Source organism: Malus domestica, chromosome 14 (assembly GCF_042453785.1).
Source record: "Malus domestica chromosome 14, GDT2T_hap1".
Classification (NCBI taxonomy): domain Eukaryota; kingdom Viridiplantae; phylum Streptophyta; class Magnoliopsida; order Rosales; family Rosaceae; genus Malus; species Malus domestica.
In genome coordinates this window covers 881,630-909,557 of record NC_091674.1, presented here as the reverse complement: position 1 = coordinate 909,557, position 27,928 = coordinate 881,630, and the positions used below count along the sequence as shown (strand labels likewise).

Below are 27,928 nucleotides of genomic sequence, written 5' to 3'. Positions count from 1 at the left end.
CGTTGAAGGGTTTAGTGCCCTGCATATGCCATCCTAATTTCTTAACCAACCGGCCATCCACAAAATTATGAGTACTTCCAAAATCGAGGAGTATGCGTACTGTATGACCATTCACTAATCCAGCTACTTTCATAGTATGTAAGGGTTGAAGAGGAGTTGTGCCATAGAAGGCACTCTCACTCAACTCCATGTGGTGCAATTCAGGTTGATCCGTGGGTGTAATCTCATCCGAATCCTCCAATACCAAGTCATCAGCAAGGATATCAAGCATGAGAAGTTGTTTATGTGCACACTTATGCCCAAGAACCTATTTATCATCACAAAACCAGCATTCACCCTTCGTTTTCTTCCGTTAGACCTCTTCGGGTGTAAGTTTCTTGAATGGCAAACCAAAAGGTTTGGGTCTAAGCAAAGAAGGAGGAGGTGCATGAGTTGGGATAGCTCGAGGAGGAGTGACAAGTTTGGAGGCTAGAGGTTTTAATTCAGACAATTTGGCATCAAGTTGTAAGGCGAGAGAAATGGCATCATGCACATTAGAAGGTTTGAACAACTTAACATCAAATTTCAACTCTCGTTTTAAATCGCCTAGAAAACAACTTTTCAACAAGCTAGGGCCGACATCAGATGTTTTATTAGCCAAACGGCGGAACTCGGTGATATAATCGCGAAGACTACCTGTGTGCCAAAGCTTAAATAAGGTCTCGATGCAGTTTTCAAACTCTGAGGGCCCTAATTCTTGACAAAGAGCCTTGGAAAATTCGCTCCAAGTTGGAGTGGAGTTCAAACAATCGTGCCAACGAAACCATTGCAGTGCCTCATTTTCCAGGTGAAAGGAGACTGTGAGGACTTTGTGAGCGTCAGGAACATTGTAGAGGTTGAAATACTGCTCAGATTTATAAATCCAAGCAAGAGGATCATTACCCTCGGTGAATTTAGGGAAATCGAGGTGATGCTGCCAAGGAGGGCGGGGCGTGAAGCCACCGCCATCAAACTGATCGCGGCGAGGGTATCGGGGGTTGGTCATACTGCGAAACTCCACATCCTCAGTCAGAATCGAAGAGGGAATGCCCGAATCTGGGACTGGGTTACCCGGATCGGACGACGATACACCACCGGTCTGCAGAAAAGGAAGCTCACGACAGAATTGCTCAAATCCGACCGCGAGTTTAGTGTCCATGTCTTGGGAATGAGCTTGCAGAGCGGCGGAAATGGAGGAATGGATCATCTGAGGAAGAGGTTCCAGAGAAGACTCCACTGCGGCTAAGCGAGCATCCATGGCGGCTTGGCGAGAATTGTTGGATTGGCGGGGCATACAAGAGGGACACCAGGAAAGAGTGGCTGATACCAATGATAAGATCAACATTCTGACCCTATCTCAGACCTGCAAGTCGCACTTTAGTAGCAATGGTGTGGAGATGAAGGAATGAGAAGGAGAGAGAGAAAGTATATTTTTTTTTTGAGAGTATTTTCTTAATTCATTCAATGCCTTTCCCATGAATAATTGCGTTGGGTCTTATACAACTTTTGCAACCACTAAGTTGCCAGATGGCAATTACAATCACTTAATAGACTAATTAAGCTATTAAATCTTAAAACTAAACAGCGATTAAGCTAATCACTAAGTTTATAAGCTAAGTGACTAATTCATAACAGCTCCGGATCGCTAGCCTCTGTATGAAGGTTCGTCTCTCTCTCTCACTTTTTTTTTTTTTCAATTCGTGATCGAATTTTCTTTCCAAGAATGTTAGATCTGTTGCCTTCGGGAAGAATGCCCTGCATTTTTCTGCCTTTTTCTTTTTAGTGGTTTTTTTTCCTTTTTTTTTCCTGGTGAGAATGCAGGTTTTGGGTTGCAGACTTGGACTGTCGAATGGAGAAGTTGAAAAGCAACTGCAGGAAACCAACAATGGAGACCCGGCAGCAGCATATTCAAGTCGAGCTGGGTAATCTCATGGCCTTCGACCCTCATCACAGCTTCCCCTCCATCCCCTTCTCTAAGTTATTTTTCTTTACTTATACAATATATCTCCATTTTTTGGTAATATTTTTGTATACTTCTGGGCTTTTTGAAATGATTGCTTTTGAGAAATTAATTGAAAATTTACTTTTGGAAATTGGGATTTTATTTGGATTAATCCCATCAGTAAAGTGGCAGTCTTTAAGTGAAATAGTGAATTTTTCACACTATGCTGATGGGTTTTTGTTCAGTGGGTGCAATTCTGATTTGTTTTTTTTGTGGTTTAAGCTATTGCGAATAGTCTTTTCAAAAAACATCACAGGTACTTCCAGATTCAGAGAACAACTAAACCTCTATTTGTTTCCTATAGTTGTAAACTCAATTTGCTATGTGAAATCTTGATACTCATAGGTGGTCTGATGTCCCCAAGTTGATTATAAGCTGTCTTTTAAAATGTATCGTTTTTGGAATAAAAAGTAAATAAATTCTCTGTCGGTCATAAAAAAGTCTACTAAGTTCGTGAAGAATATTGTTAATTCGAACTTATTCGGTATTGAATTTGATGGTTATGTTTTCTGGTGGATCAATATTCATGGTTATGTATTCAATTTTGTTGTCGCTGTGGCTGTTTGTGAGATTTGGTTTTGTCTTTTTTTTCCCCTATGTACAACTTTTGTAAAAATGAAGTGTTCGTTTTCAAATGTTGAGATTAAATTCAAGTGTTTAGACTTTAATTGAAGCAGATTTGGTTTGGTTTCATGACATTTGAGTGTTTGAATTTTACTGCTACAGTATTAGATGAAATCAAAATTTAGTTTAGAGATTGAAGTGATGGATCTTTAGAATTTTAAAAGTGAGAGGTTTCAGAGGACTTGAAATTTCCTGTAATTTAGATGTGGATTTATGGATTTCTGTAAGATTTTTGAGAATTTTTTTTCTGAATTTGATTTATTATTTTGATAGACTTATAATGGAATGGGACAATAGAGTTAGTATCAAAACCTTGCTGAGATTTTTCATCAAGAGAGGATCAGCTTCTCTGGGTGGCTATTTTGTTTTGTGATTAACGTGTTTTTAAAACTTGGTTCCATGGTATAACCTATAAAACTAAAACTTGGTTCCATGACATAACTTCTCTGAGAACCACGTCGTGCTTGCAAGTTTGCATATTCTGGCCACCCTTAATTCTCATTCATGCTAAATTACTGATCACAAATGACTGTTGTACTGAATTAACATAGTTGTGATGAAATGTTACTTTCATTGTTCTGTCCAATGAAAGAAAACCTTTTCAAAAGGGTTTTCTTTTGTTATTCTCACACACCAAATGCCTTCGCCCATGAGCGGTAGGTCTCGGGTTCGAGACTTGGGAGCAGCCTCTCCATAAATGGGGGTAAGGCTAGCCGACATTCACCTCTCCCAGACCCTGCTTAAAGCGGGAGCCTTTTGCACTGGGTACGACCTTTATTCTCACACACCAAATGCTGCATTTGTGTATGTAATGAAGACATAAATGGTCATATGAGATTCTTATTCATCTTTTTTTTTTGTTAGGATATTTTGATTAATTTCAGTGGTTTTAACGTAATGATAATACTTAAGTACTGAAGCAAGACCTTTATGTGAAAATTCAAAGTAGCTCAGTAATAATTTCCACTGTTAACCATACATGATCATCCTTTGCTAATAATTTGTTAAATCTTTACGTCTACATATATACATATATACATATATATATATATATATGTATATATGTATATATGAAGAGATATGCACCACCTACCAGTAATCAATTGAATTATTTACAATTTTGTTTACCTTCTGAAGCTGAAGGGAAAATTTTATAGGACGTAAATAAGGCCGGCGATGCTGTATGACACAGAATGTTGGGCGGTGAAGCATCAACACGTACACAAAATGGGTGTAGCGGAGATGAGGATGCTTCGTTGGATGTGTGGGCACACGAGAAAGGATAAGATCAGGAATGAGGATATCCGGGGTAAAGTAGGAGTAGCCGAAATTGAAGGAAAGATGAGAGAAAATCGGTTACGGTGGTTTGGACATGTGCAAAGAAGGCCTACTGACGTTCCGATTAGAAGATGCGACTATGGGACAGAGGTTCAGGGCCGAAGGGATAGAGGAAGACCCAGGAAAACTTTGAGAGAGACCCTAAGAAAAGACTTAGAGTACTTGGATCTAACGGAGGACATGACACAGGACAGAACACAATGGCGTTCTAAGATTCATATAGCCGATCCCACTCAGTGACTTGGATTTTCCAAGTCTCCAACCGAGAAGTTGTCCTCGCTCGGGAAATTAAGGGAACACTACCTCAACCTACATGCTCCACTCACAAAGCTCCAACATACAAGCTTCAACAAAAGAAAATTCAAAGAACTTAGCGAAGAAGGCTTTGGTGATTTAACACAATACGTTGAAATGAAGGAAAGCTTATTTATTGATATCCCCGATAAATTACAAATATGTACATATACTTGAGTCAAAATAAACAAACAAGAGGGAACCTTCACAAATGTTGCTTAGGAGAAGTCTCGGCAGTCAGTAGAGCCCCAGAAAGAGAAGGCACCGGAGGGGGATCATTCGGAGCCTCAGTACTGGACAGAACCCTAGAAGGAGGAGGCATCAGAGGTTGATCATTTGGAGCTTCATTACGCGGTACAGCCCCAGAAGACGAAGGCAATAAATGCCTTTGGAACAAACCCACAAATCTCTGATGATCAAGTAAAACCTGACCATCAGATTCCTTCATCTGGTCAAGCTTCCTCTTCATGTTTGTAGCATAGTCATGTGCGAGCCGGTGCAACTGTTTATTCTCATGCTTGAGCCCTCTAATCTCCTGTTTGAGACTCATCACTTCAGCCGCCAATGATTCAACTTGGCGGGTTCGAGCAAATAGGCGTTGGGCCATATTAGACACAGAACCTGCACACTGAACACTAAGAGCCAGAGAATCCTTAACAGCCAACTCATCAGACCGTTTGGAAAGTAGTCTGTTATCTTTGGGAGAGAAGGTTCCTGGCCACTACCGCAGCGGTCATATCATTCTTCATCACGGAATCCCCAACGGTAAGAGGACCAGTAGGGGAGACGAAGGATGGGCGCCATATGTTGTCTGGAGAAGGCGGGGCTGCCTCTTCAACAAGGTTCAAGTCAAAACGACGGTCGGAGGGGCCAGACATTTTCAAAGGTGTAGAAGAGAGAAGAGGTCAGACAAATCAAGATCTTAGAAGTGCAAGAATGGAGCTTCTACTGGTGGATATTCAAGTGTGCTTTGGAACTTAATGTCAGCCTCTATAAAAATCTGCACTCGACGAAGCTTCAGAAATCGAAGAGGCGTTTGCTTTCTCAAAAGCTGGGCTGCTCAGAGACCACGAGGGTCGATCTCAGAAATCGAAGAGGCGTTTGCTTTCTCAAAAGCTGGGCTGCTCAAAGACCACGAAGGCCGATCTCAGAAATCGAAGATGTTTGCTTTCTCAAAAGCTGGGCTGCTCAGAGACCACGAGGGCCGATCTCAGAAATCGAAGAGGTTTGCTTTCTCAAAAGTTGGGCTGTTCAGAGACCACGAGGGTCGATCTCAGAAATCGAAGAGGCACCTACTTTTCCAGCCTTGTCAGCACCTGTCACACGCACACTCAACTTTGCGGAAATTATGGGCATTCTGTCGAAGATTTCTGGCGAAGTAGAAAGCACATGAATCGTACTGTTCAATCACCCACTTCCCACACGCAACAGTAGCTCATGGGTACCACATATAACTTTGCCAAAGTTCTCTGACAAAGTTGAGACTACTTTTCCAGCCTTGTCAGCACCTGTCACACGCACACTCAGCTTTGCGGAAATTATGGGCATTCTGTCGAAGATTTCTGGCGAAGTAGAAAGCACATGAATCGTACTGTTCAATCACCCACTTCCCACACGCAACAGTAGCTCATGGGTACCACATATAACTTTGCCAAAGTTCTCTGACAAAGTCAAGACACGTGAAGCTTGCAACTCTCACTACATCGCTCTGACCAAGAAGGGTAAAAGAATAGCAAAAAACAACACTAACAAAGTTTAGACACATAAATTTTGACGGCCTAGCTACCATATTATTACCCACAAGGGTAAAGGAACAGTACCACTGCTGGATAATTGGAAAGTCCCGATGTGTCAGCCTCTGTGCTTCATGGCAAGGTAGACTAGCAAACATGCCCAACCTTTACTCACATTCGAGAAAACACTCCCAACAAGATTGCTTGCCCCAAAATCGAAGAGGCATCGCCCTCCGAATCTCGAGAGCCAGACTTCCAACATGATTACTTTCTCAAAAATCGAAGAGAGGGTAAAGGAACAGTACCACTGCTGGATAATTTGAAAGTCCCTGTGTGTCATCCTCTGTGCTTCGTGGCAAGGTAGACTAGCAAACATGCCCAACCTTTACTCACATTCGAGAAAACACCCCCAACAAGATTGCTTGCTCCAAAATCGAAGAGGCACCGCCCTCCGAATCTCGAGAGCCAGACTCCTAACATGATTACTTTCTCAAAAATCGAAGAGAGGGTAAAGGAACAGTACCACTGCTGGATAATTGGAAAGTCCCTGTGTGTCAACCTCTGTGCTTCGTGGCAGGGTAGACTAGCAAACATGCCCAACCTTTACTCATATTCGAAGACACCGCTCTCCGAATCTCGAGAGCCAGACCCCCAGCATGATTGCTTTCTCAAAAATCGAAGAGGCATCGTTCTCCGAATCTCGAGAGCCAGATCCCCGACAGGATTGCTTGTTCGAAAACCGAAGAGGCACCACTTTCCCAACTTCAAGAGCCGGATCTCCTTGGATAAAGCTTGTCTGTAATCTTCACACGCAACATCAGCTTTCCAGATACCACAGACCACTTTTTCAAAGTGCTCTGACAGAGTTAAAACTTGTGAAGCTGGCAGCTCCCACTACCGTGCTATGACCAAGCAGGGTAAAGGAATAGCATTATTACTTGATGTTAGGGAGACTCCTATATATGTCGACCTCCATCCCCAACGGACAGGCAGACCTGCAAAAATGCTCAACCCTTCCTCTTATCTGAGAGGGCACTCCCAACGAAGCCTTTCGAAATATTCAGCTTTCTTTCCCCCCGATAATACCTCTGTAAACAAGCTATACTAGAGCAAGAATATCTCATATCATCAGGGTTAAAAGCAAGAGTATCCCATATCATGCTTTTTCCCTGTCTTTTCCTTTGGCCTTGTTCTTACCTGCAAGACAAGGAGAAAGAGAGCAATCAGTCAGCACTTGGAATCAAGCTTCCAGCCAGGAACTGACTGCCTGGAACCCCTTACCCTGGCATTGCTCTCGAGTACTCATCTTCAACATCTTATGCTTCCAGGGAAGATACCGCATCTGCCTGAGGAACAGATAGGGCAAGTGAGAAGGATACAAGGAAGCATGTGGAGACAAGCGTAACAGCACACGTGCCGATACATCCACTACTCTGTCAAAAGCAAAAGTATCCCATATCAGCAGGGTCGAACGTACTCTAGATTTGATGGACTTGTTTTGACCCTCAAATTCTTCAGTCGGCCTTATACTTTGGAGGAAACCAGAAAACCCTCCAGCCCAGTTCAAAAGAAAAAGTATCCCATATCATCTCCTCATTTTTCTTCTCTTTATCCTTCATGCTGCCTGCAAGATAGGGAGAATGTGAACAATCAGCCGGAGCTCTGATTGCTTACCTTGTCTGTTACCTCTTTCAGCAGATCCCCTAGCTCGGCGACTTGGGGGACTCCTACTACATGGTTTGTATCGCGCTTGACCAAGCCTGAAACTACAAGTAAGCTTCAAGTGACATTGATACATTACCTTGTGCATCTCCACCAGTTACAGATACCACCCCTGGATGGAGGAAGAGTACTTCCAGAGAAGATTCCACATCTACCTATGAGACAGATAAGGAAAGTCAAGCCGATACCACACTCCGGGACTTAGAAGTTTCGTGGTTACGAGATCCTTCTCCCACAATATTTCCTAATGTCATTTGTACTAAATCATTCACTTGTACTCCCTAAAGGAGAGCTTGAACCTATGTACTTGTGTAAACCCTTCACAATTAATGAGAACTCCTCTATTCCGTGGACGTAGCCAATCTGGGTGAATCACGTACATCTTGTGTTTGCTTTCCTATCTCTATCCATTTATATACTTATCCACACTAATGACCGGAGCAATCTAGCGAAGATCACAAAAAGTGACCGTTTTCGCTTCCTAGGATCTATCTTGCAAGAGAACGGAGAATTGGATGGAGATCTCAACCATAGAATACAAGCTGGATGGATGAAGTGTAAGAGTGTATCCGGCGTGTTGTGTGATCGTCGTAGGCCACTGAAGCTCAAGGGAAAATTTTATAGGACGGCAATAAGGCCAACGATGTTGTATGGCACAGAATGTTGGGCGGTGAAGCATCAACACGTACACAAAATGGGTGTAGCGGAGATGAGGATGCTTCGTGGGATGTATGGGCACACGAGAAAGGATAAGATTGGGAATGAGGATATCCAAGGTAAAGTAGGAGTAGCCAAAATTGAAGGAAATATGAGAGAAAATCGGTTCCGGTGGTTTGGACATGTGCAAAGAAGGCCTACTGACGCTCCGGTTCGAAAATGTGACTACGGGACAGAAGTTCAGGGCCGAAGGGGTAGAGGAAGACCTAGGAAAACTTTGGAAGAGACCCTAAGAAAAGACTTGATTACTTGGATCTAACGGAGGACATGACACAAAACTGAGCGCAATGGCGTTCTAGGATTCATATAGCCGACCCCACTTAGTGGGAAAAGGCTTTGTTGTTGTTGTTGTTGTTGTTGTTTACCTTCTGTTTCATATCTTTATTCCTTATTATCTTGGCTGTTCTGCAACGGGTTAACGATTTCGGTCATGCGTCCTTCACTGCACCTTGCAATCACTTCCATCTCTGTTTTGTGATTCCTTTGATCTCTGATTCCTCATGTTTTTGATCTCTGCTTTTCGATGTCCTCACTCATGCTGCTCCCAATTTCTCTAACCTTCCACAAGTAATTAAATCTCACTTTTTCTCAACTACCTAGAAGCCAAATATTTGAGTTTTCGTTGTGGTTTGTTACTTTACCGAATTTGATTGTTAATTTTTTGGCTTTCAGTTTTCGAACCAGAGGAGAAAATCAAGTATTTTGACACGGTTTGTCAAAAATTGACAATCAAAGAGTCTTTCAGGGGTTTTAGACTGTATTTCTTAATCACTATGTCATTAAGTCTGAATCGGCAACATCAGCCATGATTGCTTCCTACAACTTTTCAGAAAGTTATACAGAGTTTGGGTTATTCTGTTATGGGGTCGAAGGAAATGAGGGACTATTAAATAGGTAATAGGTAATCCAAAAGATGAGAGTTTGTGTTTTTGTGTTTGATTTTGCTATTGCCAGGTCGTGTTTGTGTGTTGTCTTTCAAGACAACTATTAAATAGGTCATGAACAGGTTGGATGAGTATAGGAAGTAATAGAGACTTGGGAGCAGCCTCTCCATAAATGGGGGTAAGGCTAGCCGACATTCACCTCTCCCAGACCCTGCGTAAAGCGGGAGCCTTGTGCACTGGGTACGACCTTTATAGTATAACCAAAATTATGAACAATGATTGATACATATTTCGTATTTTTTATGGTCCATTTGTGTTCTATTTGGTTGTATTTTGCTGGAATTTCATATAATTTGATTTGGCTGTGTAACTGATTAGCTTAAATTTTTTTGTAAAGCTTCACATTTTAAACATAATTGTAGTGTTTTGCATATTAGATCCTATGCAATGTAGTTGATGATAAATAGTGATTTTCTTTTTTGCAGGGTTTGAAAACCTTTTCTTATTGGTATTTGGTGCATCTATGTTTGTCTTCCAAGATCTTCTGTATGAAAGGTAACTGATTTAAGGTTTTTGAATAATTAACTTTGAATTTTTGCTGGTTTTGCTTGTGTTTTCTTAGATCGGACTAAATGTTAATACTAGGTTTATATATAGTTCTGTTCAAATTGAAATTTCAATATGGTTGATTTGTTTATATTAAATATTTATTGCATTATTTTATTATGTGTGTTATATATTTATTCTTTTGTTTTTTTTTCCTTCTTCTTTGCATTTTTTGGGGTTAATTACTGGGTAATGGGCTTCTCAATCTGTTGTCTAGACTAAAGAAAAGGAGGAAGGGGCTCTCAAAAATTTCAGATCCGAGAAAATAAAAAGGTATAGATCTTCACCTTTATCTTTATTAAGTCCAAATAGGATGGATCCGTGAAACTGTGAAAGATAATATGTGAATAACAATTTTTGTGTCTTTGTTCTTGGTGTAGGTCTTGAGCAGCAACCAATATCAAAGGAGAAGAAAAATCAGAAGGGAAGAGGAAGACGATGGAGAAAAGAGATGGGGAAGCTGCAAAGAATTGGGGGATGGGGTGCGGAGTGGGCTTCACGAGAAACAAAAACCAATTGGGGGTGGGGAAGAAGAAACGAAAAAGGAAGCATACCTAGCCGCTGAGGTCAGTTTGTTTTTTATCTTTTGGTTCTATGGTTTTTAGTTTCGTCTGCTGCAAATTTTGATTGTATAAATTGGGTTTGGGTTTTTGTTGTTGTGAATACATATGTGAACATATAATCTACCCCCAGGCTCCTCCCGCCTCCCTCTTCCTCTGTTGGACAACATCACCTCCGCTTCTCTTGGGTATTTTCTTAATCTTTATTTTTCCTCCATCTGACTTCTGTTTTGTTTGCAGGTTTGATGCTCCCAGAAAAGCTGATTCCAAGTGAGTTTCTGTTTTCATTTTCCGTTTTGCTGTGAATTTTCTTTGATTTGATCAAACATCTCGATACGAACAGTTGATTTTCAATTTATCCTTAATTTTCTGGAGACCTGTTGGTTGCATGTACAAGAAATACTTTCATATCATGTTTCAATTTCAAAGTTGTTTTGAGTTAATAGTAGATTATCTCCTGTTGCAATTTCAGCGATAAGGAGATCACCAAGTAACCATATTCTAATTAGTATGTTTTGTGATATGGGACCATTTATCCCACTGAATTGACTTCCTTGCCGTTTAGTAAACATATTAGTAGCCCTAAAGTTACCTTTTCACTGACAGTGCCATCAAATTTAATGAACACAAGTAGCGATAGCATATCAAAGTTAGAATTTTCCAAATTTTGAATTTTAGTTTTTATTTGATTCGTCTTAATGTATGTTTAGAATTGTGTTTGTGGAGGTGATTTGAGACAGATTTCAAGCTGGGTTGTTGAGATTTGATTCAAATTGGTGGATTTGGGTGAGAAACTAAGAAACCCTACTATTTTCTTTCGTTTTTATGCGCTGAGATGGACATGCATATGATTCTCTTTGTGAGATACAAGAGATTGAGGAATTTTTATAGTATGGTGGCTAGCTAAGGAAATAAACAAAGGGATAATTATTTTGTTCTGGGATCCACAATTTATTGCAAAGTTGAATTCTCTTGAATTTTTGTTGTTTAATATTTTGTTCATGTATTTGAATGCATTTTTAATTTCAGCCGATCTATCTGAAGCCCAGTTCAATTTGTTGGAAATTCATCAGATAGCATTGGGTCTAATCATTTCCTTTTAGTATTTCAGGTGGTGGTTTTTTTTATTTTTTTTTAAATTTCTATAGGGAGAGGTCGCACTTGGTGCGATGGCAAGTGCTTTCGCCCATGAGCGGTAGGTCTCGGGTTTGAGACTTGGGAGCAGCCTCTCCATAAAATGGGGGTAAGGCTAGCCGACATTCACCTCTCCCAAACCCTGCGTAAAGCGGGAGCCTTGCGCAATGGGTACGACCTTTTTTTTTTTTTTTTTAATTTCTATAGGGGAGTTGCATATGTCTGTCAGGTTCATAAGCCAAAGGAACCATTTTTCTGGATATATTGAAATATGTAAGAAATTTTTCCTATTTTAACATATTAGTTTTTGCTCAGTGGGATTGAAAATTGGGATTTTGATGCGGTTTTGTTATTTTTGTGGTCAATTTGCAAATACTTAATCTTCAATCCTTTGTAGTAGCAGCGATCACCACCTGTTTGATGAAAGATACCAGTGAAACAATTGTTAATGTTTCGGAAGCAACATAGCTCCTTATTTTGGGTGATTGTTTTTGTTTTTGGTAGGAGAACGGTTTGGAGCAATTGACTCAAACTTCTGATCAAATAAGGTGAGTTCGTTTGTTAGTTGGTTCTGTGAAATGCAAATGTGTTCCATCTTCAAATAAGGTTTAATTTGCTCAGTTTTTTAGTCTTTCAGTATAAAAAGGTGTATAGCAGTGCTATGCACTTTTTTTTTTTGTTATTATCAATGCAGCTGTTGAGCTGCTTATTCTCAAAATTTTTAAAGAGGGTCATTAATATAGTACAAGTATTTTTTATTTCCTTAGAAGCCAAGGATATAACCGAGCGCAATGGCGTTCTAGGATTCATATAGCCGACCCCACTTAGTGGGAAAAGGCTTTGTTGTTGTTGTTGTTGTAGAAGCCAAGGATATATGTAATTGAATGTTGGTTATATGAGTTTGTTTGATATATGACCTTTAGTTTGTATACTTATATGGAATTGTGCAAGGTTGCCACTCTTTGCCCCCTTTCGATTGTGATCGAATTTATTGTTTTGTTCTTTCTTATTGTAAATGTCATTTTGTTTGTGAAGTATAGTTTATAAACTACTTCTATTTACATTTTGAATTTCTTTTTTGTTTATGTTGTCATTTCTTGATTTTAGTTTCTGTGGATTTATATGGTTCTGATTACAGAAAGTATTGTCAATGGATGAGAACTCTTACAAGCAAGCTGCAAATCTGTTCAAAGACACCAAGATCTGTTAATATCAAATGCATCAGCCATCAGCCATTCTATAGTCATATTAATAATGGTACAATGAAATAATGTTTGAGGTGTTCTTTTAGAATCCTTTTGCTGGAACACTTGCTTTAATATGGATTTGGTCTAATTTAAATGCATTTCTATGTACTGCTTGAAGAAGCAAAACAATTCTGGTTTGCTTTTGTTTTGTACTCTGTAAAATCTTTGAGCGACAAGAATTCGGATAATTCACAGAAGAGTTCTGATGATAATGGATTTTCTCTCTTCCAAATTTTGAGAGCTGCAAAGCTGAAGTATGTTTCCCAGTCTCCTTTCTTTCCCTTAGCTTATAATTATCTGCTCATGAATTCTTGGCATCTTATTTTCTTCTACTTATTGGGGTGTTTTACAGCATCGTAGATTTTTTCAAGGAGTTTTCTTAGTTTGTGTTCAAGGCTGGTTCAATTTTGAGAAATATTTATGGTGTAGATTGGGAAAACAAACTTGATGTATTAATTTTTCATTGATAGTGTATGCTTGAATTAGCCGTGTTTTTATGTATTCCAGTGTTCTTTTTTCTTGGAGTTACTCAATCCTATACTCATGATTTGAGTTCTTAATTTTTCAGGCAAAAGAGTTGCAGGCAAATTTTGTGTGCTTGAGCCTGTTAAGCAAGTGAGTTCTTTCTTTTGCGAATTGTGAATACATTTTTGCAATTCTATTGGGTCCAGTCAGTGTGCCCCTCCTTCCATCCCCAATGGTATTCTCTTTTTTTAGTCAATCAGAGCAGACCACACATATTTCATCTAATTATGACGCTCCTAATAACGTAATCATCCATCGTCAAAACATTCCCAATTTATTTACTAATTTTAATTTTGGCTTTTAAGTTTGGGATTTGGTTTTTAATATTTATATTTTTGTACAAACTTGATGGTATGAAGGGGTTTGATGATTTCTGATTGTATGAAAGTTGTATGGTTCAAAAGATGATAGCATTTTGTTCTAAGAATTGGGAAACAGTTGCTATTTGAAAAAGGTTGGTTTTTCAATTTTTTTATTTGTGCCCTTTTAGTTGTTTGAATGAACTTTTGATGATGTAAATCAAGCTAAATTGAATAGATGTGTTTGTATATTGTATTTGGTTTGTTAAAGTGGTCTTTTTTGCTGAAAAATGTAATTTAGTTTTTTGGATCAAAATTTTCAGAGTAAGAAAATTACCTTGGAGACAGAATTTATATATGAGAACTTACATTTATTTAGAGTTTTGAATTCATCTTTATTCTATGTCGGTTATGGGATTGATAATTTTCGGCTTAGTTTTGGCTAAGAAAGAATTAGACTGTTACTTATTAAGTTGAGTTAGGAGGATTGCGGTGTCGAAAATTAAGAAGGGTTAGTGCTATTGTAATGGCATTTGCATTTGTTTTGAACCTAAAAAATATTTGGCCTTTTTCTATACTGAGATCCGATGACCTGAGAGTATCGAAAATGATCCATTTATTAAAGTAACAACGCAATGGTGGTGGGAATAAGCTTTCACAGGTATCTATGGATGTGATATGAATCGGGTGGATGATGTTGAAGCATTAGTAAAAAAAAAAACAAATAGGATCTTAGATATTTTACATTAATCCATACATTAGTGCTTGAAAGATTGGCTTTTGAAACAAGAACAACACACTTTTTTTGCTTTTTTGTTTAGCTATTAAAACACGTGTCTGGCCTGCATGACATATATATTGCCATCTTAACTTGAAGGGCAATATAAGTGTTAAATGCACGTTTGAGAAATAGAGCTTTTTTTTACAACTGTATCTTTTATAATCAGCTTGGTTGAATGTATATAAAAGTTGAATTGCTCATCTTACCGACATCTTTCACTCATCTATCCCTTTTGTTCGTTCATGATTATGTTGAATTTTTTTTTTTCAGGTTAAATGTCTTATTCATGTGGTTAAGGTTGGTGCATTCAAATCCCGCAACAACGCGCGGGCATTTATGCTAGTGAATCCTAAGCTTTAATTTCTGATTGGTAGTCAAAATAGGACTAAAATGATATATTTAAAACATTTTGGGGTAATTACATACATATATTTTTATAACTAGGGGGTGGGTGTTACACTCGCAACATGTTAATCCCATTTCATCCTGATATCCTTAGACTAAATAAATCTCTCTTAAGATAATTACCATAATTAAAATTAATAGTAATATCAAGAAAAAATCAGTTTAGTCTTTGAGCCATCTAATGGTTTCAATGCAACGGGCCGATAGCGTAAAGGGAAATGATAAACACACACCTTTTATAGCTTCCTACACACCCCTGGCTAATCATGTCTGTTGTTTTCGTTTGATTTATTCAATCCGATGCCCTGGAACAAAGAGGGGTGTGGGAAAAGCTATAAAAGGTGTGTGAAAATCAGCTCTTTAGCGTAAAATCGGGTCCAAACATTTCCTTCCAGTTTCCTTGAGCTTCGGCTCATAAGCTGAATGGTTAAGGAAATTAATGCAGTCGAAGAAATATATGGTTGAGGAATCCACTCCATAGCTTAACACGTCTCGAAAGAAACCTCGACGAGCTAGCCAAGAAACCCAAACGGGGTCGAAGTCTTGAAAACCCCCGCTCACCGCTTCTCATGGTACTCAGGATATATATATATATATATATATGAGCTCGGCATGTGTGTTAGCCGAACGACTAATAAAAGTGATTGAACCTTCTCAAGAGGGGCTTGTCTTGAATATCTGTTGACCCTAGAAATTACAAAGCCTACGTGGCGCGCAGGCCGAGTATATTCTAAGCTAACTACGTCCTTCGGTGATTGCGGGGCGTGCCAACTCGTCGGCCGAGGCTCGGCCGAGGAGTAAATTTGATGATGTTGCGTTGGGTCGCGCTACTGACTTCTGCGTCTTGCGATTGCGGCCGAGAAAGGAACACGTCTCGGCCTCTTGGGTTCTCGAGCCTGAAGACAAGGCTGCTATTTCTTACAAAGTTCACGAACCGAATTCGGCTTTCAATGTGCCGAATGTAATAACTGTGACACCTCACCTCGCCGAGAAGGCTAATGAGATGACCTCGACCAACAAGGATTCGAAAACCCTTCTCGACCGAGACTTGGATAGGTAATCGACCGTTCTCGCCGCAGTGCTGTTGATGCCAACGGAAGATACTGCGAGACCGACCAATTCTACGGTGACAGAGCTATCTATGCCGACTTAAGATATCACCGGTTGCTTCCACAGTGCTGTTGATGCCAACGGAAGATGTGTCAGCGAAAAAGGAAAAGAAAAAGATCTCAAGTTGTGAGAGTTTGCGCAGGGCAATTTTGTGTTGATTTTGTCCGGGCTTTTCCATTGCTGAATGTCTTGTATTTATAGAAGCAGAACACCGAGCCCGAGTTCTAATCCTATTCGAACTAGGTTTCCTTCTCCGGATTAACGTTACCTCAATCAGTCCTACCTCTGCTAGGACTACGAATCTAGTCCTTAACTGAGCCGGATTCGCCTTCTAGTTTTACTGATCTCGTCGAGGGTCCCTATTGTATTAGGACTCGACTTGCATTCTGATTTAACCGACCTAGGCCTAGAAGCCCATGAGCTGAAGCCCCCATGACTTTCTCGCCGTAGTCTTCCCGGGCCGAAAGTGATACCTCCCTCGGCCCAAACTGCTATTTTGGGCCCAAACATTGCCCCCTCGCTTTTGAGGTCCTCGGCCTGAAACCTTCGGCCGAGTTTCGGCCTTGAAGAAGCGAATCTACCACTCAGGATCCCAATACCCGAGTTCCAAGGCGCATTTATTGAACATGATCGCACGATCTTGATCCTGCTAAACCACTCGCCACGTGGCATCCCCTAACATGGCCAATCCCCGATAATGACGTCTGAAGCGTGCGCCTGCCCGAACCGTCTCGTCATTATGACCACTATCTCAATCCGCGAGCCATTTCATCAGTCCGTGAGCCCTCCTGTCATCGTGCAGGCGTCGAACCGTCTTTCGTCATTAACTTCGCCGTCACACACGATCGTGCGCCCCCAAAACCTAAAACCGTCGGTCTTCTCAACCGCATTCCCCAAATGCTCATCATGATCAACGATTCCTCCGGTCGATTTTGCCCTTTGCTTTGAATTTCGAACGATTGCTCTTCCTCCCATTACTCTATAAATACCGAAATTTCCTCATTTGTACTTTACGTTCTCAAACTTCCTGAAATCCCCTACTCTTGCTCTCAAGTGCATTCCTCCATTCCAAGCTTTCGTCCTCAAATCCCCAACCCAAAAAACCTCCTTACGCTGTGCTTTTACAATGGCCTCCTTCATCTCCAAGCTTTCCCGGGAATGCGACCAGCATCAGAAGATCCTTGATCGGAGCTCGATCAAGAATATACGGTTCGAGAACGACATGAGCACCGTCCACCAAATCCTGGGTCCTCTCTTCAAGGCAACAATCCCGCCGACCATCACTGGTCTTCTCCAGGAACACTGCCTTACACCCTTGCTCCAAGGGTTCGAATGGTCGAGATGGGAGGCGGCAAAGCCCCAAGGCTCCTGGCCCTCGACGACCACCACCTGGGCGACCTGGGTTGTCCGAATGGAACGGCTCTTCGGCGAAAAATGGAAAATCCTGGGCATCTACGACGCCATCCTCCTTTCGTCGATGGACATTGTCCCTGACAAGGAGCTGCTCCTAGCCGCTCTATGCTTCTGGTGCTCAGCCACCAACACAATGGTCCTTCCCCTTGGTCCCATTGGTCCCACCATCCTGGACATCACCGCCATTTTGGGGACCTCGGCCACCGGGATCCCTATCGACGCGACCCTCTCCGGGCACCCGTCGAATATCGATCTGAAGACGCTCTTCGACCGTCGAGCCTTCGAGACCCTGAATAGTGACGGTCACATCCCGTCGAGGGATGAAATACAGAAGCTCCACAAGAACTTTCTCAACTACAACACCCTCTACCTTCACTTCGCCGGTCGAGGGGAAGAGGACCTGCGAGAAGGAGAGCATGAAGCCTTCCTCTTCTACTGGTACAATAAATACATTTGTTGTACCAAATCAAACAAATGTTTGGTCGAGAATATGCCAGTGGCCGAAGCCCTGGCCAGTGGTCGCGTCCTGGCGCTGAGTTCTAATATTCTTGCCCACCTCTTCCGTTGCCTGGCCGAGGCGACTCTCCACACGGTGGACCCCCACCAGAATGGCCCTCTCTGGGTCTTCCAGCTCTGGTTGCAGGTGTACTTCGCCTCCCTTCGGCCGGCTATAGCTGATTTCTCAGCAACAGAGGCTCTTGGTCCTCAGCTAGCCTCCCGACCAACGCCTCCTCATCAGGCCGAAGAGGTGTTTAGGTACCTCTTTGCCCTTGACGATCTCACAAGCGACGAATTCCTGATTTGTCGTCGTCGTGATTACCCCCCCTCCATCAAACTGCCTACCTCTACGTGGGCGGCAGAGGAGGACGCCGCTCTTCGCCGAACCTGGGGGTCGTTCGTGCTTGCTCGCGACCTTCCTCTCGGCTGCGACGGGAAACGGTCGGGGTGGGAAGTGTACCATCCGAACTTCCTTGCCCGTCAGCTCGGCTATCTTCAGGGCTGTCCCGTCCCCCTTCTCTCTTCCCGCACAGTATTGAGCCGCGGACGCGAGCCTCGCTCTTCAGAGAACGAGTGCAGGACTGCCGCGAAGGAGTTTCAAGAGTACTGCCAAAGATTTCGCCTACGACCGGCCACCCCAGAAACCCATTGCACTGACACCTTCGGTGAGTGGTGGGAAAATTACACTCAAGAGTTCTTCGGTACGCCGGTCGAGGATGTACTAAACAGGCTCTTCGGTAACCGACCTAAGAAAGCCCCGGCCCCCCACTCTCAAGGTAGTTGTTCAATTCCCCCTTTTTCTTCAACCTTGCCTGTTGTACGCCTTACTGAATTGTCTTTATCCTTTTAGGTAGTCGGCCTTTGAGAAAGACAGAGGTAGTTGCCGCTGCTATGGCCGGGAAAAAATCGGTCGTGGCCAAAAAAGACAAACCTGCTGGTAGGGCCGGGCTGACCAAACGGCCTCGCCAAGAGGTCGGGCCGGCTATCAAGCCTTCCCCGCCTGCCAAGCGGGTCAAGCAACTGGCGAAGAAAGGTGCACGGGAGATCCACGTTATTTCCAGCCACACGACGACTCCCAGTGCTTCCCCTTCTCCCGCCGCCGGCCATTCTGGGGTCAAGAAACAACCGGCTTCGGCCATAGAGACGATCCCAGCGCGGCCTGCTTCTGTGGCCGGCGAATCAGTCGTACCTCCCTCTGTCGAGAAGGCACCTGTCTCACACCAGGCGGTTCCTACGACCGAGGAAAACTCTCCCAAGAATCCAAAGCCCACGGTCTTCGTGCTGGAAGAGAGTGAGGGGAGCGACGAGGTCCCGCTGGCGCGTCGTCCTCCTACTCGTCAACGAACTCTTCCAGTATCCGAGATGGCGGTTCAACCCGGCCCCTCCTCGGCTAATCGTGGCAAACACACGGTCGAGGAACCGACCCCGGCGGCCGAACCTCTCGTTCCTTCTCAAGACCAGGGCGTCCCTGCCTCCACTGAAGCAGCTGCGCCAATCGGCCCATCGGCAGCCGACCGTGGCAAACGCCTGCTCGAGGAACCCGAGGCCACGGCGGAATCGCCGATCCATCCTCAAGACCAAGGCTTCCACATCCCTCCACAAGAGGTTACCTCGGCTTTTGTAAGTACCTTCAATTTTCCTCCTGATTGCTTTTCTGCTTTAGAATTCTAAACAAGGAAAAACTAAATGTCAGGTGCCTGTACATTCTTTTCACCGTCAATTCTATGCGCCGAAGGGCGTTATCTATATTTCCTGGCCGCCTCAGTGGCCATCAAACGTAGATAACTTCCATCGGCCTCGTGAAGTGAGAAGCAATCTGAGACACTGGGCTCGGCCATTGAGTTCTTTAGGTTCGAGCAACGACCCTGGGGACATGGCCGAGGTCTCCTCTCAGCAGGTTAAAAAACGACACCTTCTTGCTATTCTTGTCATGACTTCCTTTAAGCTTAACCTTGTTTATTCATGCAGGCTTTATGGGAGGTTGAATTCAAAGCTCTCCTCTCCAGTACGACTGCAGAGTCCGGCCCTTCGGTCGCTCCAACTGAGGCTGCCGATCCAAGCGCCCTAACCCAGTTGCGAGAAGTCCTGTCGCTCTCTTCATCGCAAGTACTTGAGCGCAACGGTCTTGATCTGCTCGGCGTGTGTCTGAACGACCTTGGGGCCGACGGTCGCCTAAGCGGAGATGCCATTGTTCGGGCATCGTCTGCTTTGGAGCGCGTTCGGGAGACATTTGGCATCTTCCAGACTGCTCTGAAGGCCGAACAGGACCTGCAAGCCGCCACGGCCGTTCAAGACACCCTCCGTCCGAAGATTGACGATCTACGGGCAAAAGGAGAAGCGTTAGCCGAGCTCGACCGTCAGATGGCCGAACTAACAAAACGCCGGTCGGTCATTGCTTCTGAACTTGCGAGGGACTTCGAGTCAGGCGGGAAGGATCGCCTAACTGAGTATGCGGCGGCCAAAAAGCGGGTCGAGCGCCTGAGGCTAGACAAAAAGAATCGGCAAGCCGAAGTCATCATGGCCGACGTGCGGTGGTTGGAATTGAAAGCTCTGCTCAGCACTCTTCTTCCCTCGTCTCCTTGAATGTATTAGACCTACTCATTTTTGTAATACCTGTCAATTTTAATGGAATGACTTTTCCTACAACAAACTTTTTATTCACGCATTTCCCATGTGACCGGATAGTATTTCTTCAAGAATTTCCCATTAATTGGTAATTTGTGAACTACTCCAGTCCGGTCTTTGAGATGATACGCCCCTTTACCGTATACCTTATGCACAATGAACGGCCCTTCCCAATTCGGCGACCACTTGCCGAACCTAGGATCTTTTAGTCCTACGGGCAACACCGTTTGCCATACCAATTCACCCTCGCCGAACGTTTTCTGTTGCACCTTTTGATTATAGGCTCGCTCGGCAATCTGTTTTTGCGCCACTAGTAAGTTATACGCGTCAAGTCGCGCTTCTTCCAAATCTTCTAGTTCCTGTCTCATGGACTGATTGTATTCGGCGCTAAACAAACTACTTTGTTCAATTAATCGCAACGAATTTATGCTCAACTCGACTGGTAGCACTGCATCGTGTCCGTAGGTTAATGCGTATGGGGTTGTTGCAGTCGCCGATCGGGGCGACGTTCGGTATGCCCATAATGCCTCGTTCAACTTCAAATGCCACATGCCAGGCCTGTCTTTTATTATTTTTTCGAGGATGCCGATCAACACTTTATTACTTGCTTCGGCCTGCCCATTCGCCTGTGGATAATACGGTGTGGACTGCTCCAGCCGAATGTTCAAATTTGCCGTGTATTCTTTAAACCTTTCGGCTGTGAAGATTGTTCCATTGTCGGTTATGATTGTTTCTGGTACACCGAACCGAGTCACAATGTGTTCCTCCACGAAGTCGCAAACTTCTTTAGATGTTAACTCGGCATATGATTTTGCTTCGACCCACTTAGTAAAGTAATCAGTTGCGACTATTATCCATGCATGCTTAGCAGCTCCAGAAGTCGGCGTGATTTTGCCGATTACGTCCATGGCCCATCCTCTAAACGGCCACGGCTTAATGACCGAATGTAGTGATTCGGCCGGGACCCTTTGTATAGGCCCATGGATTTGGCACTGCACGCATCCTCGTGCAAACTCGATACAATCTTTCAGTATTTTCGGCCAAAAATAGCCGTGTCGTCGGAGTAGCCATCGCATTTTCCGTCCAGATTGGTGAGCTCCGCATACCCCTTCATGAACCTCTGCGATCGCCCGAGCACTCTCTTGGGGGCCGAGGCATAGCAGTAACAAACCATCTTCGCCCTTTCGGTACAACTCGTTCTGGTACGTGACATAGTTCATGGCGTGAACCCGTGTCCTGCGACTATGTGTCCCGTTAGGATTATCAAGGTACTGCATAATGGGTTTCCTCCAATCATCTGGTATAGCCTCGGCCGCGCAAATTTCTATAGAGTCCTGCCGATCCAACAACGAAGGCAAGGACATGACCCTGGTGCGGATCACATTGTCTCGACGGAGGATTTGCTGATTAACCAAGGCCGGGTATAGCTGTCGTAATATTGGTATCTCCCGGCCTAGCTTGCCCCCCATGAGTTGAGCACCGGAGGCGATCTGAGCTAACTCGTCTGCGTCGGTATTATGAACCCGAGAAATATGCTCGAATGTAATACCGTCAAAAGACTCGGCCAAATAGCTGGCGACCATGTGGTAGGGCGCCAGAGTACAACTCATGCAACGAAAAGACCCATTAATTTGGTTAATCACGAGTTCAGAATCACCGAGGACGAGGGCACGAGTGGCTCGAAGGTCAAGAAGGAGGCCAAGACCAATGACAAGAGCCTCGTATTCGGCCTGATTATTGGTGCACTCGAAATCCAGTTTGAGCGAAAAATACCAGCGATCGTTGTGAGGAGATTGAATGACGATGCCCACGCCGGCCGAAGACGAAGTACTGGAACCATCAAAATACATCGTCCAATAGTTGTCGCGGGTCACCACCATGCCGATTTCGACGTCAGCATCCCCGAAACCATAAGGCGAAGGGTGCTGAGCAAGGAAATCGGCCAACGCCTGTCCCTTCACAGCTTTCTGCGGCACGTACTGCAAACTAAATTCGGACAACGCCATTGTCCACTTCCCAATTCGGCCTTTGACGATTGGTCGGGTAAGCATGTACCGGATAACGTCGGTCTGGGCAATGACTTGGGTGACCGACGGGAGCATGTAATGCCGGAGCTTGGATGCGGCGAAAAATACGGCGAGACACAGTTTCTCGACGGCGGGATAATTGATCTCTGGTTGATTGAGATTCCGGCTTAGATAAAATATAGCCTGCTCTCGGCCGGCATCATTGTCTTGCGCGAGGAGGCAGCCGATAGATTCTTCGGCCGCCGAGATATAGAGCTTCAGAGGTTTACCACGCCGAGGGGGAACTATGACAGGGGGTTTCGTGAGGGATACTTTGATCTGTGTAAACGCCGCCTCATGCTCGCCGTTCCACACGAATTTATCCGAGTCCTTGAGTTTCAAAAGCGTGGAGAACGCTTTCATTTTACCGGCCGAGTTAGCAATAAATCGGCGGAGGAAATTGATCTGGCCAAGCAAGGACTGGAGTTGTTTCTTCGTCGTTGGGGGTGGGGCATCGACGATTGCGCGTGCTTTATTCGCATCGACTTCAATTCCACGGTGATGCACGAGGAAACCAAGGAAATTTCCGGCCGACACGCCGAAAGCACATTTGGCAGGATTCATCTTGAGGTTGTGCTGACGCATGCGGAGGAAAGCCTGTCGGAGGTCGTCCAGATGTGTCCGTCGGCGTTTAGATTTGATGACAACGTCGTCGATGTAAACTTCGACGATGGTTCCGATTAAGTCGTGGAAGATGGTGTTCATCGCTCGTTGGTATGTGGCGCCGGCATTTTTGAGGCCGAATGGCATAACAACCCACTCGTAAGTACCGAGTGCCCCCGGGCAACGGAAAGCAGTTTTATGCACATCGGCTTCGGCGATGAATATTTGATTGTACCCAGCATGCCCATCCATAAAGGATAACATCTCATGATTCGCCGCGGCGTCGATTAACAGGTCTGAAATCGGCATTGTATACTCATCTTTGGGAGTTGCCAGATTCAGATTTCTGAAATCGATGCATATGCGCAGTGCACCACTTTTCTTTAAAACAGGAACGATATTCGCCAACCATTCAACATATCGAGCTGTCCGAATAAACCCGGCTTTCAAAAGCCGAACCAGCTCGTCCTTGATGCTGAGTTGCACTTCCGTCGAAAATCGACGCGGTGGCTGACGGAAAGGTTTACATCCGGGCTTAATACGTAACTCATGCTCGACAAGAGTACGATCTAAGCCGGGCATCTCATGGTAGCTCCAAGCAAAGCAATCTTTGAACTCCGTAAGCAAGGCACGAAGCTCATCTTTCATTTGTTGGGGAAGTAAAGCACTAATAAACAAAGGCCGTGGGTCATCGGCCGTCCCAACATTAATCTCTTCCAGGGGATCCTTAACTTGGGGCCGATGGTCTTCGAGCGCGGCCGGGGCGGCTTGAATTTTATCAAGAGACAAAACAGGACCATTATCTCCTTCGGCCAGGAACTCGACGAGGTTAACGCCCGAATTTGGCTGTTTAGATATAGTATACCAATGGGCCAGCAGTCGTTCCATAGTAGATGAAACCGCGGCCCTACGTGCTTCTCGATCGGTGTCAGACATCGGCCTCGGGGAGGAAATTGGCTAATCCGAGTCTCGCCGAATCCTGGTGGACAGTCTCGGCGCCAACCTCGATAGCTTTCTGTACAGAAATCCGAGTCGGCCGGCCTTCATCATTGAAGCCTTGCAAAGTAATGTAGCCGACGTGGTCATCATAATACCGTGCTTGGATCATGTTAGTTTCAAAGGGCTGGTTATCGGCTGGGTGAACAGTGACCGATTTGCCGTCCCAAAAAACAAGCACTTGATACAATGAGGAAGGAATACAACTGGTTTGATGAATCCAATCTCGACCGAGCAGTGCATTATACTCGGTTTTGGAATCAACTACAAAAAAAGCGGTCATGTGAGTGCGACCGGCAATAGTCACAGTTAACGGAAGTACACCCTTGGTTTGCGATTTGTCGCCGACGAAACTACTCATTGTGATCCCTGACGGAATAAGTTCGTCGTTCGAGCGACGCAAGGCCTTCATGATGTTCAGAGGCAGGATATTGACGGTCGCGCCACAGTCGACAAAAACTTTAGAAACGGGATATCCCTCGATGTGGGCCGTCACATACAATGGCTTTAAATGGTGGAGTGCGGCCGATGACGAACGAGGAAATAATTCGGTCAAAACGGCCTTCAGACTGTCATCTTTCGTTGTTGACTCATCTTCAGCAATAGACACAAAATCCACATGGCCAGTTTCCTCGGCGACTACATCACCATCGAGGAAATTCGGTTGAGCCGTGCTTGATTGAAAATCAGCAGGTAACACATGGACCATACTAATTTCCATGTTATCCAAGACTGACGGGCCCATCGGGTTGGGACCCTCCTCGCTAACCTCATCCCTCGTTTGGTCGACGACTGCGGGCTCTGTTTTTGTCAGAGTTGGACAAAAAGACTCCTCTGTCCCTTCTTCGAGGGTTTGAACCTGCGGTGCTGCTTCGGCAGCTTGTTGGTTCTGTGTGACCGCCGCAGGCGAGGTTGAGATCGACAGTGTGCTTTGGGTCAGGACCTGCACCTGCTCTTGGTAGTATAGCCGGGCATCTCTGGTATCGAGATAAGCATCCAGACGTGCAACACGTGCTACTTCATCGGTCGTGAGACCGAAGAGAGAAACCGCTGAAAATACTTCGAAGTGATATCGTAAATACTGAAGATCCTCCATTGAGAAAGGAAGGTCGGCTGCAACGATATCAGTGTATGGGTCGACTTCAAATCCAAGGACACGGGCTTCTCGTATGTGCTGGAACCTTGCCTTCAATCCCGGGTCAGAGGTCTTCTGGATGATGCGCTCGGCGTCCGGACAAGTCAGGACTAGATCAATGGTGTCCTGGCATGCTTTCGGCAAACCATACAGATCGTTGGCCGAATGTTTCTTATGGAATTCGCGCATATATTCTAAAGCCTCCCCAAGGAATGGTGGATGCAAATTCCGTCGAATTTTAATCAACGGTTCTTGTATAGCTGGCTGGGCTAATTTGCTCTCGGCCTCTTGCCTGAAATGCTCGAGGCGTGCCTTCATCTCCCCTGGGCGAAGAAGAAGTTTGATCCGTTTATCGGCTTCTTCGAACGTGGTCTCGATATCTCGGTCGACCAACCGTTTCCCCTGACCCAACTCTGTCATAATAGCTGGAGATGGTCGTTCATCACCAGTAGCAACTGTGTCCTTCGGCCGCCATTTAGGGGCCGAAGTTTCTTGGGCTGCCTGCCGACGGGCCATGCAATCTATCCTCTGGTGCCGGCGTTTCTGGGATTTGGACAACGCGGTGTAGACGCCTTTCGAAGAATGATATGTGTACCAACGTTGATCTTTAGGCTCGGGAGGTTTGAAGGTTTTTTGACTCCGCGACGATTCCGAACTACCAGAATTACGTGTATAATAGTCCTCGTCATAAAATGAAGCGCCAAAATCGAGGCGCCGCCTGACTGAGGATGTCTCTTCCATCTTCACTTTTGGGCCGAGCCTATCAAAAACCCCTTGGTGTCGGCCGACGCCGGCTGCTTTTTGCTGAATTGCGGCCGTAGGTCGTTCTGTGATAGGCGAAGATGGTTTCTCCTCTGGCTCACTGCCGACCTTCGCTCTACATTTACTGCAAAAAACCGCCGTCCCACTATCTTCATCGGTGCTATAATCCCTCATAGGTTTAACAATAGCGGGTCCTGTTAAAGCTGTAGGTGGTTTGTTCGAACGAAAATCGGCCATGAAACGTGGCCGAGAATTCTGAGTGCGAAAGTCTTGCGTCGCAACAACTTCGGCCTTCCCTTTTCCTTTGTCCTTAGGTAGGTATGCATCGACCATATTCACGGTTGCTGTGGGGAAAGGATCAGCATCAATACTCATCTTCTTCTCTGGAAATTTCAGTTTTCCATTATCAATCCAGCTCTGGACGTTGTCTCGAAATACGACACAATTGTTTGTCGTATGTTTACTTGAATTATGGTATTTGCAATACACCTTTCCTTTAAGCTCTTCGGCCTTGGGAATGTTGTGACCAGGCCGAAGTTTGATGATCCTTGCTGACAACAGTTGATCAAAAATTGCGTCAGCCTTTGTAATATCAAAAGTATACACTTTTGACAGTTTCAATGTTCCTTCAGTGGCCGAGCGGCTTTTGACTTCCCTGGAGTCAACTTGAGTCAAGGCCTTGCAAACGTATGGCTTATCTATTACTATCTCAGCCGCATCCACACTAACGCATTCATCCTCGGTTGACGCATAACTGACGGTAGGATTCTTGTAAATCGTCCCCCGAGACGGAGTTTTCGAAATCTTTTCCTCGCGGAGCAAATAATCATACTGTTCGACATGTTGGGCTAATTCATACATATCCCGAACATTTGCCCCCAAGAATTTCTTTTTGTATTCGACGTCGAGGCCGTTCAAAGCAAGCCGGACGAACTCGACTTCGGGCAAGGGTACTCGGCACCAATTCCTGGCTGATTTGAACCTGGTAAGATAATCCATCGGGGACTCATCTGATGCCTGAGCCATCCTTGCTAATGAAGAAACCGACACCTCCAACCCTGGTCGATAAAACTGCTCGTGGAATTTCTCGACCAACTCCTCCCAGTTTTGGATGGAATTAGGAGGGAGATTGATATACCAAGCAAATGCCGAGCCGGTCAACGAGAAGTTGAACAGCCGTAATTTATGGAAATCACTATGAACATCGCCGCATTGCGCGGTGAAACGAGCCACGTGCTCCAACGAAGACAAGGACGATTCACCGGCAAAAAGGCTAAAATCCGGAATCTTGAAACCTTTCGGATATCCGAACGTTTCTATGTAGGCCGGGTACGGATGGATAAACTTAGGAAACTTCGGCCCTTTCTTCATGGCCGAGTCGATCATCCGCTGAACCTCGGTCATATCAACAGGTGTTGCTTCGACCCTCTGGTCGATTCCGTCCGACCTACTATTTGACCCTCCGACCTTTTCCAAGTCAATTGGTTTGGGCCGAGCAGGAATTGGCTCGGCCTGTACCATTGGTAACGGATTATTTCTTGGTGGCAAGCGTTGGAAAGGATCGAAAGGCCTGCCGTCACTGAATTTACTAACCAGCATTTCGAGCAGTCTGGTTTGCTGCTCAGTGGAATTGAGTATCACGTCATGTAGCTTGTCAATACCTCGGCTAAACGTCTGCTCAACTGACCGAGACTGCTCGTCGAGTCGCTTTCGAAGAAACGACCTTGTTGGTGGGTCAGATCCTTCACCGCCATCCTCGTCGCAATCCTCCACTATCCCTTCATTGAGAACACAAGTGTTCCTGTTAGGGATTTCTAGACTGCGGTGTTGA

At 44.5% G+C, this 27,928-nt stretch overlaps 1 long non-coding RNA gene across 7 annotated transcripts; it reads left to right on the top strand.

Moving 5' to 3' along the window:
- Positions 1 to 1,651: 1,651 nt before the first annotated feature.
- On the top strand, positions 1,652 to 13,708 carry LOC139191062 (uncharacterized). Of its 7 annotated transcripts, XR_011575194.1 has the most exons (12): positions 1,652 to 1,680; positions 1,840 to 1,940; positions 9,818 to 9,887; positions 10,156 to 10,211; positions 10,319 to 10,504; positions 10,739 to 10,768; positions 11,209 to 11,284; positions 11,528 to 11,609; positions 12,137 to 12,180; positions 12,771 to 12,889; positions 12,998 to 13,133; positions 13,448 to 13,708. It is a non-coding gene; the product is annotated as an uncharacterized lncRNA (long non-coding RNA). The 7 variants fall into 7 exon arrangements; XR_011575191.1 differs by having other exon boundaries at positions 1,675 to 1,940; XR_011575196.1 differs by lacking the exon at positions 11,209 to 11,284 and having other exon boundaries at positions 1,675 to 1,940.
- The last annotated feature ends 14,220 nt before the right edge of the window (positions 13,709 to 27,928 follow it).